The sequence below is a fragment of the Sapajus apella genome, unplaced genomic scaffold (assembly GCF_009761245.1).
Source record: "Sapajus apella isolate SASKATOON/1434 unplaced genomic scaffold, GSC_monkey_1.0 scaffold17, whole genome shotgun sequence".
NCBI lineage: Eukaryota > Metazoa > Chordata > Mammalia > Primates > Cebidae > Sapajus > Sapajus apella.
Window position 1 is genome coordinate 7,514,388 of NW_022436957.1, and position 17,961 is coordinate 7,532,348.

Genomic DNA, 17,961 nt, shown 5'->3' on the forward strand with positions numbered 1-17,961 from the left:
GAAGGAAGGAAGGAAGGAAGGAAGGAAGGAAGGAAGGAAGGAAGGAAGAAAGATTGATTCTAAATCCGGTTTGGGATGAGATTTGTATTGACTGAATACATGCTTTAAAGTTAGCGTTCCTGGACTCTACCCAAGAGATGCGAGTAGCACTCCCATCCCCCAGTTGTGACAATTAAAAAATATCTGCAGACATTGCCAAATGTAACCTGGAGGGCAAAAGTAACCCTGATTGAGAACCACTGGCTACCAGCACTTGAGCACAAATGTTGATTCAATGATTTTTTAAATAATGATAAAGAACAATGAGAAATGAGTCTCTTATTCTTAGCATCCCTAATTGGAATGGCCTCTCTGCTAACTCAATGTAAAATTTCTAACTAGTTTTCACAATTCTGTTGGCTTTATTTTAGAAAAGATTTTTTATCTTTGGGGAGACCACTCCTATATTTGGACTGGAGTCTTTTAATCTGCGCTTGCAACTGAACAGAAAGGATTCCTGAATCTGAGTGTGCCGTACTGCATTCCCAACATCAAAGCTCAAACTACTGAGTTTTTTTTCTTAATGTTCCATACTATTTATCGTAAGCTTTTGTGGTTGAAAGCCAGAGTTCTAAGAAATCTGAATTGTAAAAGCCCTCAAATTGCAATTTAGAAAATGGTAGGTGAAAGAAAATTTCTCTTAACAGTCAGTTTTACATTCATTAGTAAAGGAACTATTAAACACAAGTACTAAATAGGTAAGATATATTTCTCACTTTTTCCCTCTATTTAGCCTATGGATATTTGAAATAGTTGTATCTAATGTTTAAAATGTTTATTTCCCCCTCTTTTTCATATGCTTTCAAGAGAAAACCCAACAAAAATAAATATAGCATAATGAAAATGAACACTTTCAAAGCAAATTTGGTTAGGTAAACTAATTAGTCATGTTTCGCTTACATTTGCTGAAATATGAAAAGAGAGTCATTTATTCCACCAGAGCTATTCCATACAATTCATGAATACAGCCAATATAAACAGTCATAAATAGTTCAATCAAGAGCATATCTTCTATCACTGTTGTCAAAATAGTTTCTGTCCAAGGAGATTTGGTCTCTCTCCCCCAGTTCCCTTATCTACCTCCCTTGTAGTGCATAATACATACTCAATGTGGAAAATTTACACAATAATTGAAATAGTAAAGAAGAAACAAATCTCAATACCTAGAGACAATATTTCAGTGTATTTCATTACAGCATATTTTCTCTCCGATATTTTTATCAATGTATTCATTCATCAAAAAAGCATAGCTGTGAATTGGGATCATAAGTGTAAAAGTTTTGTAGCTCAATTTTCTTTCTTTTTTTTTTTTTTTTTTTTTTTTTTTTCTTTTTGAGGCAGAGTCTCACTGTCGCCCAGGCTGGAGTGCGGTAGTGCAATCTCGGCTCACTGCAACCTCTGCCTCCTGGGCTCAAGCGATTCTCCTGCCTCACCCTCCTGAGTAGCTGGGACCACAGGCACATGCCACCATGCCTGGATAATTTTTGTATTTTTAGTAGAGATGGGGTTTTACCATGCTGTCCCCAAGTGATCTACCTGCCTTAAATGCTAGGATTACAGGTGTGAGCCACTGTGCCCAGCTGAATTTTTTTATTGAACATTATGTTATGCATGTTTTTTCACAGGGCTAAATATTCTTCAAAAAGATATGCTATTCTCAACTCATTTATGTTTGAGTAATAATTTGCTTGACTCAGTGTTTTCATGGGAATTTTCCTCTAAAAGTATTAGCATTCACAAAGTTGGGCTTCTTTGATGATTTGATTGAGTGTTTCTGTGTTTTTCAATTAAATCTAAATTTACTCTAAAAAATGTCTCTAATTTTCTGTTTCCTAGATTCTTATCTTTATTTTCTGCATGACAAGCAAAGCTGAGGTCCAGGCATGGTGGCTCATGCCTGTAATCCCAGCACTTTGTGAAGCCAAGGTGGGTGAATCACCTGAGGTCAGTAGTTCGAGACCAGACTAGCCAAAATATTGAACCCCTGTCTCTACTAAAAATACAAAAATTAGCTGGGCATGGTGGTGCAGCTACTTCAGAGGCTGAGGCAGGAAAATTGCTTGAACCCGGGAGGTGGAGGTTGCAGTGAGCTGAGATCTCACCTCTGCACTCCAGCCTGGGTGACAGAGTGAGATTCCACCTAAAAAAAAAAAAAAAAAATATATATATATATATATAGGAAATTATAAAGCACTCCTTGCTGTGTAAAGCAGCTATCACAGTGCTTGGGCACATAGATTTCAATGAAAGCTAGTCAATATCATTCTTAGGATTTTCATGATTATTCTTCTTGAACTTTCTGCTTTGAGAATAAAGTAAACTTCATCAAAGGAACATGTAGAAATAGTTAATTCTCATGTGTTACTCCCAGTCAGGGTTCCTCAACCTTTGCATGACTGAAATTTGGAACTGGGCAATTCTTTATTGGGGGACTGACCTGTACATGATAGAATGTTGATCAGTGTCACTGGTCTCTACTCACTAGAGTCCAGTAGCAGCCCCCGACCCCCAAAACAGTTGTCACAATGAAACTTGTCTCCAGGCATTGTCAACTGATCCCCAGGGGGGCAGAATTACTCCATGTGGAGAACTTCTGTAATAGGTAAATCTGTCAGAACCCACAGAATGTTCCTTTATAAAGACCTTCTGCCATCTCTGAGCCTTCTGCATAAATGTTTTATTCTTAAATCTCCATATGGGATGGAGTTGCCTTTTCTCCTGAGAAGTCTCTTAATCTTATTCCTATTATCCTTGAGATGCTAAAATGTGAATGGTGCCAGAATGAGTCACCAGAGATGTCTGAGCCAAAAGGATTTAACAAACAGGCACACAAACAGATATTTGGCTAAAAGTCTTTTAGCCAAATAAGTCTTAACAGATACACAAACAGATATTTGGCTAAAAAGTCTTTTAGCCAAATTGTGCATTTGGAAATTAAGATATCCTTCTATTCTCATCCAAAAACTGGGTAGGGCTGCATGATATTGGAATGATAAATGAAAAAGTGACCCAAGAAGAACACACTCCCTCCTCTATCACCTTCAGCTTCTCCTTATTTGTGTAGTATAAAGACCATGGGTTACATCATTATTAATAGCAATAGAAAATTAAGCAAAAAAATAGTTTTTGAAAAGGAAGTTACTAATATAACGGATATATCTGGAATATGTAGGACTTTTTACTTTGTAGGAAATGTAGTATATAGTATCTATCTATCCCTATAGCTTGTCAAAAGTTGGGATGATTTTTTTCTTTGCTTTCCTTCATGATTAGTTTAAAATCATATTGGAATTTAAAGGAACATTTAGCAGAATATCAGCTTCTGTGAGAAAATGATGAAAGAAAACCAATCAGGTCTTTTGAATGCAACAGTTAGGTTGCTGGGGGCTGCTATAACAAGTAAACTACTTAAACGTAGTGGCTAAACTAAACAGGACAGAAGTTTAGTTCTCACTTCCATAAAAAACAATTTGAATATTTTCAGTCACTGGGCAGACAGTTTCCCTCCATGGAGTTCTGCTATGCCCTAAGGCCTCAAGTCCTCTGACTCAGGGAAAAGAGAATAGAAAAGGTACCAGTGTCTTTGAAGACTTAAACTGAACTGACAAACCTCAACTCTATCTACACATTATTGGTGAAAACTAGTCACGTGGTTACAACTGGAAGCAAAGGCAGCTGGAAAGGGCAATGCTGGTGGGGCAGGTGCCTCACCGTGACCACAGCACATGATGGAAGAGGCAGGCAATTGTCAGTGGACAGATGGCATCCTGCATCCTGCCATCATGCATGAACCTTTATAACTCAAAATAACTTGAAAAAAAAGAAACTTATCTATTGTTATGGATTGGATTTTGTCCCCCAACAAAATATGTTGAATTGCTAAGCTGCAGCACCTCAGAATGCGACCTTATTTGGAAACAGGGTGGTTGCAGATGTCACCTGTTAAATGTTAAAATGAAGTCTACTGGGGTAGGGAGGGCCCTTAATCCAATATGACTGATGTCGCTATTAAAAAAAAGGAAGGACACAGTGAGAAGATAGCCACGTGATGACAGAGGCAGAGATTGGAGTGATGCCCTGCGAGCCAAGGAACACCAAGGACTGCCAGCAACATCAGAGGCTCAAAGAGGCAAGGAAGGAGTCTCCCCTAGGGGCTTTGGAAGCAGCATGGTCCAGCCGACACCTTCATCTCAGACTTTTGGCCTCTAAAACTGTGAGACAATAAATACCTGTTGCTTTAAAGCCACCCAGTCTGCAGCGTCTTGTTACAGAGGCCCTTAGAAACCAATACAGCAATCCAGTAGCAACATGGATTCCAAAACCATCACACCAATGCTTCCCAGGCTCTGTGTCCTACCTACCTTTGACTCTTACATATCTCTACTTTATATTTGCCAAAGGAAGCCTGGTTGATGGAGGGGGAAATGGGAGGGTCACTGGTTGGACAAATACAGCCCTTTGGTCATGACTCCATCAGTCTCATTCAAACTCCCTCAGAAAGACATACCTCTCAGTGTATGTCTTTCTCCATCCTCTGTTCCTTGAACTTCTCAAAAATGGCCCTCTGGATTTAGCCTCTTGGAGTTCTAAGAGGGCCTTTGGAAAAGGAGGAGTTATTCTAAGAGGTGATAAACACTATTGGGGCAGAAATGTTCTTCTGCTGAGGCCTTCAGGCTGCTTTCAGGACTCACTTCCCTCTTGTCTTCTGTGGCTCTGCTGACATCTCCCTCATGGACATTTCTGCTTTCTTCTGTGTGCTCCATGATTTCCCATGTCCTAACTGGCCGATGCATTACCGTATTCTTCTGTTCAGATTCCACTGGGAGCTAGTCTCATCAGCCTGGTGAGTTTCTACCACTGCATTAGGCAAAGCCTTTATACCAGGCTACCTTAGGGGTCTCCCCAAGCTATGGAAACTCCACTATTTGCTCTTTCACCACCTTACTCCAACCAGGTGGCCACCCCATGCTAAGGACAGGCTGTCACAGATTCTCCTTCAAGGCGCTGTGGATGGGGTGTGGCCCAGTAGGAGGGAAAGTTACGCTTTTTAGGTTAGTATGCCTGACAAGTCCAGCACAGATCCTCTGTATGTTCTAGTAGTCTTTCCTCTATCTTAAGTGCTGATTCTGCTAGATGTCATTTTATCTTTTGAGGTGGCTTGGGTGTTCAACATGAGTAAAGACATAAAGGCCAGGCATGTTGGCTCACACCTGTAATCCCAAGGAGGATTTTGGTAGGCTGAGACAGGAGGATTACCTGAGGTCAGCAGTTTGAGACCAGCCTGGCTAATATGGCAAAACACCGCCTCTACTAAAAATACAAAATTAGCCGGGCATGATGGCACTCACCTGTAGTCCCAGCTACTCAGAAGGCCGAGGCAGGAGAATCGCTTGAAACTGGGAGGCTCAGTGAGCCGAGATTATACCACCGCACTCCAGCCTGGGCGACAGAGTGAGACCCTGTCTCAAAAAAAAAAGGACACAAAAAACAAAAGCAGAGCGTGGAGCATCCATAGGCTGTGCCATGGGAATAGGCTCAGGTTAATAGGTAACTCTTGCAGAGTACTTTTTAAGAGGTAGACAGGCAGTCTTCTAGACACTTCACATATGTTAACTCATTTAATACAACAACACTTTGGTGTTGACACCATTAATATGTCTCATTTTATAGCTAAGTAAACTGAGGCATGGAGAGTCTAAGGAACTTGCCACATGTGTGTATTAACAAGTGAATAAGAAGGTATGGGTTTAAAAAAATGAAATTCCTTGAAAAACAAAGACATTTGAACTGAATTTGGTAAGACAGAGAGACACTGAGATTTTTTGAAACCAGAATTATTCAGCAGGAGCAAGATGGATTAGGGGCCCCTAAAACTAGGAGTAGTGGCTCAGCCAGAAAGTTCCTGTAGGGATCCACATTCAGAGGAGGGGTTCTGAACCGGAGTGGTGGCAAAGGCAGTTGAAATAAGAAGCAGGTAGACAAAATTGCAATGTCTTATAGGACTTTCTGAGTAATGACAGCAGCTATAACCATCTGTTCAATGAGAGAAAGAAAACTGCTAGGAGGGTGTGATGGATTGAATTGTTGCCCCCAAAATTCATATGTTGAAGCCTCAACCCCCAATGGGATGGCATTTGGAGGTGGGGTCTTTGGGAGGTGAGTAGGTTTAGATGAGATCATGCAAGTGTGCTCCTCATGATAGGATGATTGCCCTTTTAAGAAGGGGCACCACAGAGCTTGCATTCTCTGCTCTCTACCATGTGTGGACACAGTTAGAAGGTACCTGTCTGCAAGCAAGGAAGAGGGCCCTCACCAGAACCCGACTCTGCTGGCACCCTGATCTTGGACTTCTAGCCTTCAGAACTGTGAGAAATAAATTTCTGTTGTTTAAGCTACCCAGTTTGAGGTATCTTGCTATGGCAGATGAAGTAGACTAAGAGAAAGGGATGGAGAACGGATGCATTTATAGGGTATAAGGCTTATGCAATTGTGGAAGTTGGTGAAGCATACAAAGATCAGCAATCTGGAAGGAACTCAATACCGTTGGTGAGATAGGTGCCCATCACGACAGAGCCAGCTGTCTGCACACTTGGCTCAGGCCTTGGGGAAGTTGAGGGGGATATCAGAAGGAACTGGAGGAGCTGTGGTGCAGGTGCTGGCCTCATGCCAGCAGATCAGTGACAATGTGCAGAAGCCCTGCTCAAACTTTCAGAGTGTACAAGATGTGACTTCTGCTTCAATTCCAATTTCCAAGTTGCACCCAAAATATCCTGGGGGGCAATACTTTCTAGAATCAAATGGCAAAGGTGATGCTGCAAAACCTGGGCTTAGCTGAGCTAAGTTAATACAGCAAAAAGCCAGCAAGACAGTGGATGAGAAAAAGTGAACAAATAAAAATGACTCCAAGTTTTTGTGCGTGCTTGACTAGAAAAATGGTAGTGATTCTAGGAGAGGTTTGAAGATGGTGAGCTTAGTTTTGCTGTAGTCTTTGGCATGTATGTAGAAACATCTAGCAGGCAATTGAAGATTTAAAGAGAGGACAGGCCTGGAAATAAAGACATAGGGGTTTTTAACTAAGCAAGGTTATATATGTGTCTTCGTTCACTATGCTCCTGAAGGAAATGACGCAGAAAGAAAGTGCATGGAGCCATTAACAAATTGAATTTTGTTGCTTTTAAGATAAAACTTTATTCTTCATTTGATTATTTCATTTAATGACCACTTATTGAGCACGTGTATAAGCTCCTCATAGTGATTCTAAGAAATCTAGGGTCCTGCAAACAAAAATCATCTAGAAATGCCTTAGACCAGGTTGTTACAGGGTTTGTCTATTTTGTGGAAGCTGCTTTGAATATTACACTTGGAAAAGAAATGATAAGGCGATTAAGAGAATTAGTATGTGTGACATATAGGAGTTTCTGCACTTACCCTTCACTTTATAATGAGAGGTTATATAGTTATCAGAATGGATGTATAGCTTTCTTATTTATTTATTTATATTTTTGTAGAGATGGTGTTTCTACAAAAACAGCCTGGCTGCCCAGCCTGGTCTCAAACCACTGGGCACAATTGATCTGCCCACCTCGGCCTCCCAAAGTACTGGGACCATAGGTGTGAATGCCAAATGATGTATTGCTTTAAATCAGTGAATTAAGATAAGGGATCCACCAGAGGATCACAAAAGAAAAAAGACCACCAGGACATGTCTTCCCTGACTTCCTCTTCTTAAAGAGCTACAGAAACTTTGACATTCAGGCTGCCAGGTCAGCCTTGCCCACTTCACCTAAGCAGATCTAAGTCTGGCATCACGTGGGTCTAGCCTAGCTCTTGCTGCCTCTACACTTGGTGCCTCTTCCCACGGAGGTCCTCAGTCCCTCCAGAATCTCCCCAAATTATGTTCTAGCCATAGCACCCCTTTGGGAGCTCTGCCTGAGGATCATTCCATTTGAATGGAGCCTGAACAATCCTTTCTGACTTTCTCCCTGGGTGCTGAAATTGGAGAGCGCTTTCTCCACCCCTGACTGCAAGTTTGAACCCCTGCCCATGAAGTGGTGTCCAATGCCCTTGGACTCATTGGATCTTATAATTTGCGCAACGAGCTACCTGTTTATTCAGGCCTACAGAGAAGAAATCTCCTGAAATCACTACTGTTAAATCTGTGATCATCAGATCACCTACATCAGAATCAAATGTAGGGTTGATTTTTAAAAATGCATGTTCATCTTGCTGACTTAGACTCTCTAGCAGTGTGGCTTGAGAGTCTGCCTTTTTAGCAAGCATCTAGGTGATTCTTTGTACATTACAGTTTGAGACCATTGATAAGATCAAACATAAATTAACTCCAGGGGTGTGCCTACCTCCCCAAAAGCTATTGGGCCCCAGACTGTTTCCTTACCAAGGCTATTATGAGTTTGGCATTATTCAGTTGATCTCTAAACTCACAACTGTTAGCAAAGTGTTGTTTTAAATTATGCGTAAAGTGTCTTCATAAATAAATTTTGATGTACCATTGGGCCGTTATTGGAGCTTCCATCTGGTGGCCACAGTAGAGAATGGCATGTCTTACTGAAGAAATTACCGGCAAGGGTAAAACTGGGAAAATTTTTAAAAAGCGTTCTTGATATCTTAAGGGATTGGCAATCACAGTCTTTCTTTTTTATTTTGTATACTCTAAGATTTTCTTGATATAGGCAGAACATTTTGACACACATCTGTGGACTGTACTTTCACTTTCAAACAGAGATGATTTCAATTAGATGACCTAGCCTAGCAAAAGCTTTCTGCAAAGGGCCAGATAGTAAATATTTTAGGCTTTGTGGGCCATATGGTCTCTGTTGCAGTTGCTCAGCTCTGCTGTTGTAGGATGAGGGAAGCCACAGACAATACATACACAAATGGGCATGGTATGTCCCTATACATATTTGTGTATTAACACTGAAATTTGAATTTTGCACCTTTTTCACATATCACTAAATATTATTCGTACTTTTCACCCATTTAAAAATTCAAAAACCATTCTCATCTCGCAAGCCTTGCAAAAACAGGCAGCAGGTTGGAGGTGGCTCCCAGTTCATAGTTTGCAGACACCTGGGCTAGCCTGTATAAACTGCTTTCCTTCAGGACTATTGTGAAGGATACACAGTGTGTATTTATGCTGAGTATCTTTTCTTTGCATCTCCATATACTCAAGAAGTATGGGGCTGTGGGACTGAGACTAGTGTACCTTCTGGTCTAGGAACTTTGAACCCTGCAGAGCCTTGGCAAACATGACCAGAAAAGCTAATAGGCTGAGTAAAGGAGCCCTATAGAAGACAGTTTGTTCTAAATATAGGCTTACAGACAAAATTTACAAAGAATCTGAGGAAATCAAATGCCATAAGCAACAACAAGGAACTGTAGATCATAGAAGAGACTGTTAAAATGAAGGAGTCAATACATGAATTAAACAGTAGGGTGAACACAGCTAAACAGAGAACTATGAATTCAGACAGGACTCTAAAAGAACAGGCCAAATTATAGCGCAGAAGGGAAAAGACAGGGAAGTTGCTAAAGAGAAGTTAAAAAACAAGACGGATAAATGGTAAGCTCCAACATACAATTAGTAGGAATTACAGCTGAAGGGATGGAGAGAGGTAATAATTGAAAGGATAATGTCTAAGATATGTCCAGGAAATATTCTTCCAGGCATGTGTAAACTCCATTTTAGTATTAGTAGAGTGCATGAAAATGTGGACTTTGGAATCAAAGAGATTTTGGTTTGATCATGCTTGTATCACTTAAAACCTGAGACCCTGAGTAAATAACTGAAGAGTTGGTTTTCTCATCTGTCAACCAACCTTACACAAGGAGACTGTGACAGCTAATGCAGGAAAGACTTAGCACAGGGTCTGACTCTTGTTAGCCACTACAATTACTGTAACCAAGAAGCACATAAGAGACCTCAGAGTGTGGCACTGATTTTGGAACTAAGGTGACACCTTAGAACCTCCGACTTCAATTCTTAAAATGTTCCTCTCTCACACAATATTGTTGCATAAATCGCTTTTGTTTGTCTTAACTCCTCTCTCTGTCTATCTTTTGGGTTTGATTTCTTTTCTTTGTATATTCCCTGACATCTCGCACTGAGTTCCCATCATGACCAGTCTCCTGAGTGAGAACTGTCACTGTATCAAGGGATACTTGAGGTATCCCATTGTAAGTAGATTCTCCATTGTTACTTTGATATCTGGCTTTTCATACGTACATAGAGTTTTTTTTTTTTTTTAATTTATCATCTTGTCTTGAAGTTAGAGCCCCCTGCAATCTTTAAGAAATGAAAAGCCCATGTCATTTAGCCAGTCCTGGGAGAGCAATTAAAAATAAAAATAAAGAGCAATAAAAACAAAAATAAATTTCTTTGAACACCAAGTGGTTTCTCATTGTTAAGTGACTTTCTTATTTTTTGTTTTCCTGGAGCTTGGGATCATGACACTCTATCTTGTCCTTGCAGATTTCATCAGGAAAAGCACTTGTCTCACAAGGAGAAATTGGCTGCCCTCCCTGTGCCATGTCCCTGGATTAGCGTCTCTACTTTGATCCTGTCTTCCCTGTCTGCCTACACCCCACCCACAGTCATTTATAAATTGAGATCCTTTGCAAAAATAATCAACTACAGTGTTGTAGAATGAAAATAAGAAAAACAAGTTCATGCCATAATACCTTAATATTAGCTGATAATGGGAACATGAGTTTGGGTCAAATTGAAACCAGTAAAATTCTTTGCTCGTCATTGAGAATCAAACTAGAAATTTAATGGGTTTGGTATCACTGGGCTACAATTCTTGGCCTAGTCTTTTTTTTGTTGTTGTTACAACTTTTTATTTTAGAGACAGAGGGTATATGTGCAGGTTTATTACATGGGTATATTGGATGATGCTGAAGTTTAGGGTATGAATGATCCTGTCACCCAGGTACTGAGAATAGTACCCAACAGGTAGTTTTTCAACACCTGACAATCTCCTTCCATTCCCCCCTACTAGTTCTTAGTGTCTATTGTTGCTATCTATATGTCCAAGAGTACCCAATGTTCAAGCTCCCACTTATAAGTGAGAACATGCAGTATTTGGTTTTCTGTTCCTGTGTTAATTAACTTAGGATCATGACCTCCAGCTGTATTCATGTTGCTGCAAAGGACATGATTTCATTCTTTTTTATGGCTATGTAGTATTCCATGGTGCATACACACCACATTTTCTTTATCCAGTCCACTGTTGATGGGCACCTAGGTTGATTCCATGTCTTTGCTATTGTGAATAGTGCTGTGATGAATTTGTGAGCACATGTGTCTTTTAGTAGAACCTTTTGTTTTCTTTTGGGTAGATAACCAGTAATGGGATTGCTGGGTCAAATGGTAGTTCTGTTTTAAGTTATTTGAGGAATCTCCTGACTGCTTTCCACAGTCCTGAACTAATTTACATTCCTACCAACAGTGTATAAATGTTCGCTTCTCTCTACAACCTCACCAGTATTCGTTGTTTTTTGACTTTTTAATAATAGCCATTCTGACTGGTGTGAGATGGTATCTCATTGTGGTTTTCATTTGCATTTTCCCGATGATTAGTGATGTTGGCCAATTTTTCATATGTTTGTGGGCCACTTGTATGTCTTCTTTTGAGAAGTATCTGTTCACGTCTGCTGCCCACATTTTAGTGGGGTGTTTTGTTTTCTGCCTGTTGAATTGTTTAAGTTCCTTATAGATTCTGAATATTAGGTCTTTGTTGGATGCATAGTTTGCAAATATTTTCTCCCATTCTGTAGGTTGTCTGGTTACTCTGTTGATAGTTTCTTTTCCTGTGCAGAACTTCTTTAGTTTAATTAGATCCCACTTGTTAATTTTTGTTTTTGTTGTAATTGCTTCTGAGGATTCACTTATAAATTATTTCCCAAGGTGGATGTCCAGAATGGTATGTCCTAGGTTTTCTTCTAGGATTCTTATAGTTTGAGGTCTTACATTTAAATCTTTAATCCAATTTAACTTAATTTTTGTATATGGTGAAAGTATGGTTCCAGTTTTATTCTTTCGCATATGTTTAGTTAGCTATCCCAGCACCATTTATTGAATATGGAGTTCTTTCCCCATCGCGTATTTTTGTCAAGTTTGTTGAAGATCAGATGGATGTAGGTGTGCAACTTTATTTCTGGGTTTGGTATTCTGCTCCATTGGTCTATATGCCTGTAATCCCTGGACTTTGGGAGGCTGAGGAAAGTGGGTTGCCCAAGGTCAGGAGTTTGAGACTAGCCTGATCAGCACAGTGAAACGCTGTCTTTACTAAAAATAGAAAAAAATAGCTGGGTGTGGTGGTGGGTGCTTATAATCCTAGCTACTCAGGAGACTGAGGCAGGAAAAGCGCTTGAACTCAGGAGGTGAAGACTGCAGTGAGCTGAGATCATGCCATTGCACTCCAGCCTGGGCAACAAAAGAGAGACTCTGTCTCAAAAAAAAAAAAAAAAAAAAAAGATATATAAGATGCCCTTGTTTGTGTACAGAGATGCTTTCACTGACCCCTCTCACCAAGGGTTCTCACCATTTGCGGATAAATGGTGGTACTGATTCATCATTGTCTTCTTGCTCCTTCCTTCTTGTGAGAAAAGGTATAAATTTTTCAATGATGAGCAAGGATCCATAGGTAAAGAATAAAGAGAAGTCTACCTGGCCCTGACATGTCAAATATGGACCTTTAAATTCACTAATACCATAACAAACTGTAAAATAAAACATGAAAGAGGAAATGAAAACAATGCTCAAATTCAGCTGTTAAGGTATGTCAGTGTGTATGCTTATGTGCATATTTATGTGTACATACACATATCACAAACCAAAGCAAACAGCAAATTTTTTATCAAACTAAAAAGCTTCTCTGCAACAAAGGAAACAATCAACAGAATGAAAAGGCAGTCTACAGAATGGGAGAAAATATTTGCAAACCATACATCTGATAAGGGGTTAATATAAAAAAAACTGTAAGAAACTCAACAAAACTCAACAGAAAGAAAACAAATAACCCGATTAAAACATGGACAGAGAACCTGAACCAACATTTCTCAAAAGAAGACATACAAATGACCAACAGATATAGGAAAAAATGCTCAATGTCACTAATCATTGCATAAAATAAAACCACAATGGGATATCACCTCACATGTTAGAATGACTATTACCAAAAAAAAGGTATGAAGTTGGAAAAGATATGGAGAAAAGGGAACTCTTGTACACTGTTGGTGGTAATGTAATTGGTATAGTTATTACAGAAAATAGTATGAAATTTTCTTTAAAAGTTAAAAATAGAACTATCACATGATCTAAGAGATATCTGCACTCCCATATTTATTTCAGCATTATTCAAAATAGTTTATATGGAACCAACTTAAGTGTCCATCAGTGGATGAATGGTTAAAGAAAATATGGTCCAGGCCAGGCACAGTGGCTCACACGTGTAATCCCAGAACTTTGAGAGCCTAAAGTAAGCTGATCCCTTGAGGTCAGCCTGGCCAACATGCCAAAACTTGATATCTACAAAAATTAGCCAGCTGTGGTGTTGTGTGTCTGTAGTTCCAGCTACTTGGGAGGCTGAGGCAGGAGGATTGCTCGAACCCCGGAGGCAAAGGTTGCAGTGAGCCGAGACTGCACTCCAGCCTGGGTGACAGAGCAAGACTTCGAAAAAAAAAAGAAAGAAAAAAAGAAAATGTGTTTCATATGCAGGATGGAATACTACTTAGCCTTAAAGAAGAGAAATCCTGCTATTCAAAACAACGTGGGTGAACCTGGAGGACATTATGTTAAGTCAAATAAGCCAGGCATAGTAAAATAAATACTACCTGATCTCATTCATATGTGGAATCAATCTAAACAAGTTGAACTCAGAAAAGTAGAGAGTAAAATGGTGGTTATCAGGGGCTGGGGAGGTGGAGGGTTGAGAAGTTGTTAGTCAAAGGATACAAAATTTCTGTTAGGAGGAATAAGTTCAAGAGATCTATGGTACAGCATTGTAACTATGGTTAAAAAGAACATACTGTATTTTGAAAATCATTAATAGAGCAGATTTCCAGTGTTCTCACTGCAACAGATGATAAGTATGTGAGTAATACATATGTGAATTAGCCCTGTTGAGCCATTTCACAAAGTATACCTACTTCAAAACATCATGCAGTATACAAAAATATGGACAATTTTTGTTAATTTTAAAAATTAAACTTAATTTTAAAAAGAAAAAGAAAAAATCAATTAATCCACAGAGTTCTATCAATTAATGATGATAAAGAATCCAACCAAGAAGGATGACAATGGTGTTGAAACTCAAGGCAATACCATCTGTGTATATTTGCATATAAATAGGCCTGATGCTAGAGTTCTATTCCCGCTGTTTCAGTAGTCCTTACCTCTGGCCATTTTGCAGGAGTGCTGATGTCCAAGCATGTAATTATTTATAATTCAACCTTGTGCTGAGGAACCCTTTCATTTCAGGATACCAGGTTAGGTTCCTGGGATGTATGTTACCATCTCCTAAATGGACTCAGTCAAAGGTCAGTCAATGTCATTGATAGCCAAGAACATGTCACAGGTGTGTTTTCTTTTCCACTGAATTAAATTAGATGAAATTTTGAATGATTCAGGGCCCTGCCTTCCTACAAATAGCTTTGACTTTTGAAGAAAATGTAAATTAAGGAAGCATTCTCAGAGAGATTTCTTTGTTCCCACTTGTCCTCAACTCCCTAGCTGTGTTCCATACTGGTTCATCATCCACATGAACTAATTGAGAGAGTTAACTGAATAAGTTACTTGAGGAAACTTGCAGAGAATACTCACACCACAATAGAAGACAAAACTTCTGAAGGTAGTGGTTGTAACTGCAACATCAAAAGAGGTAGGATTAGCAGCAGGGTGTGGGTTCCTCTGCAGGCCCGCTGAAACCATTCTATCCCCTCCATCGGGTCTGCATCTTTGCCTAGTCCTAGAAAGCAGTTATGGAAATCTGGACTGCCTTGATTTTAATGTACCAGTTAGAAGAATCACCTTCTTCTATATTTTATGTATCAGAAATTGAAGCAATTTCATACATTTTAAAAAGTTGTAAAATTATTTTTTTTTCACCTACTTTCCATATTCTCTCATTGGACCTGCTTTTTTTCTCTAAAACAAAATGGTATCTGGAAAACTAGTTGGCATGAGTAGATTCAGACATCTGTGTGCCATCTGTAGCAAACTCCAGACCAATCCATTTGAAGTGAATTGGGCAGAAGACTCATGAGGAAAGGGGGTTGTGCAAGGCATGGAAGTCCCAGAAGAGGACTTTCTTTTCTGTTATCTCGATGTCTTGTCTGTTATTCGATGTCTTTCTTTTCTGTTCGCTCCTGTTATCTCTCTTTCTGCACAGATTTCTCTGTTCTCCTCGGCCCCTCCTCCTTGCTCCTGTTTCTAGTTTTAGAACATCATATTACAGTTTGGTGATAATAAATACTTTATTCCACAAATGGAAGTTATTTTTTAAATGTTTTTTGCACAAAATTCTTACCTTATGAATTTTCTTCTACTGTGCACAGACTAGGGTACAATAATTTAAACTAGGGTTTCTTAACTAATAATAATTTAAACTAGGGTTTCTTGGCACTGGTGACATTGGGGGCTGGATAACACTTGCGTATGAAGGATTGTCCTGTGCACTGTAGAATGTTGAGCAACATCCCTGGCTCTACCTACTAGATGCCAGGCACATCCCCAGCTCCATTGTGACAACCAAAAATGTCTTCAGATATTGCCTAATGTCCTGGGGACAGGGGCACAAAACCACCCTCATTTGAGAACCACTGATTTAGAAGCATGTGGATCTCTTATTTCCCCAGAGTTACAATGAGTATAATTAATGAAAAATACAAAATTTCTACTAAAAGTCTCATGCTGTAGCTAGATATTTTGATTCTTAGGTAGGACCTGTTTTCACATCATTTCAAGTGCCTTAACAGTCTTTCTAGTCTAATTAATATGCAGCCCCTATAATGTTAAGATATTGTCATATAAAGTGCATGTCACTGTCAAGCTTGATGTTCATGCATGATTGAGCCACAGTTGTAATCACCATTTCTCTTGTTGCTCACCCTGTGTACCAACCTATGTGACAGTCACAATTGCAACATCTGGACTTCCTCCCCTGCTCTTTGAATGTAACCTCATCTATTTTCCATTCTACTTCATTCTCAATTTTTTGTTTTGTTCTCTAGCCAATTTCTCCTTTTTCCCAGGGTTCCATCAAGAATCCCTGCTGTCTTGGGTTTAAGCAGCCCATTGTATGGAACAATATCAAAGACTTTCTGAAAATTGAGATTATACATGTTGTATGAATTATCATTTTCCAACGTGTCTGTAAGCAGCTCCAAAGTATACAAAAAAGCCAGTGAAGTTAGATAGAGAGCCCCTCACTCTTTGTCTTCTTGAGGTCAAAACACCCATCTGGAAGGGAGAAAGATGCTTGTTGAATGTGTTTTTAATGCATTCCAAATATTTTTATGTTTGGCATCATGTTGACAGCCATCGGAAAGCTGATAAAATTTTTCTTCTGGATTCTTTGGGGGTGTGTAGCACGAGCTTCTGTGTTTTCATAGAATACTATTGACTGTTGGCTACTCAGAGTTAATTAATATTTAGTGAGTGCTTTACAATATCTATTTGATCTTCATGAGCATCCCATGAGGTATATGTTTTTGTCCCCATTTTACAAATTTAAAAAATGGGTCTTGAAAACTGAGGTCATAAGGTAAGCAGCAGACTCCAATTTGAACTTGGGAGTTATGACTTCTACTCCAGTCTCCCTTCTCTACAACATACGGAAAGAACACAGGGTCCTGTGCCCAAGACACAAGTTTTAATCCACATTAACTCCAACCTTGCTACTCAAGATGTAATCTTTGGGCCAGCAACTTCAACAACATCTATGTGCTTGTTAGAAGTGCAGAATCCTGAACCCTACCCAAGATCTACTAAATCAGAATCAGCATTTCAACAGGAAACCCAGATGATTCCTATGTACACTAAATTTTGAAAAGCACTGCTCTTCAACTCTATGAATATGGAAAGATAATGACACAGTTGTTTCACTATGCTGTGTCCCTTTGTAACACTGGGTTCCCCGGAAGGTTAGCCTCTTCCCAATACCCCTGCCTGTCTTTCTCTACTATAGTATTCTTATATCCTCCTATGGTACTCTTCTAACATTCTGTCTTATATTTTAGTCCAGAAAAAAAACAAAGGTTTTAACTCCTTTGCCAACACAAAGTGGAATTCACAGTGGTTTCCTAGAGCATTGTGTTGAACAGGATTTTGAGGCTCTATCTGGCATAGGTTAGTAAGAGCCTGATGTTTCCCATGGGTGTAGGAAGTGAACGAGAAAAGCATGTATGCCATGGATTTAACATTCTTGTTCTGGACAATCTCTTTTCTACTTCTCACTATCAATGCCTATGTGCTTATTACCTTACCGTCTCAGTGCCATGTTAACTAACTGGACAAAAAATCTGATGAGCCAATTCCAGCTAATGGTTGGTCAGTGGTAATGACTTATTTATAATTCTCAAGTAACTATGTGCATTTTGATAGGGTACTTCAATTATTTGCAGAAACAAAATTAATGGTAGAATTTTGACTCATTGGGCCTTTTGTCATTTTTAAATTCCATCCGTTTCAACAAACTTAGAATCACAATATGCTGGTTGAGACCCCAGTTCCCCTACCTTCTTGTGTATTGGCAATATTGGTGAGGAAAGGTGTCTTGTTAAAAATATAACGGATGAGTTTGTGTCCATCAACACCACCAAAGAGGAAGGACCAAGACATGCATAAGGACACCAGAAATGGAGGGTTGTGGGGAACAATTGAGCCAGTTACAGAGACTGGCC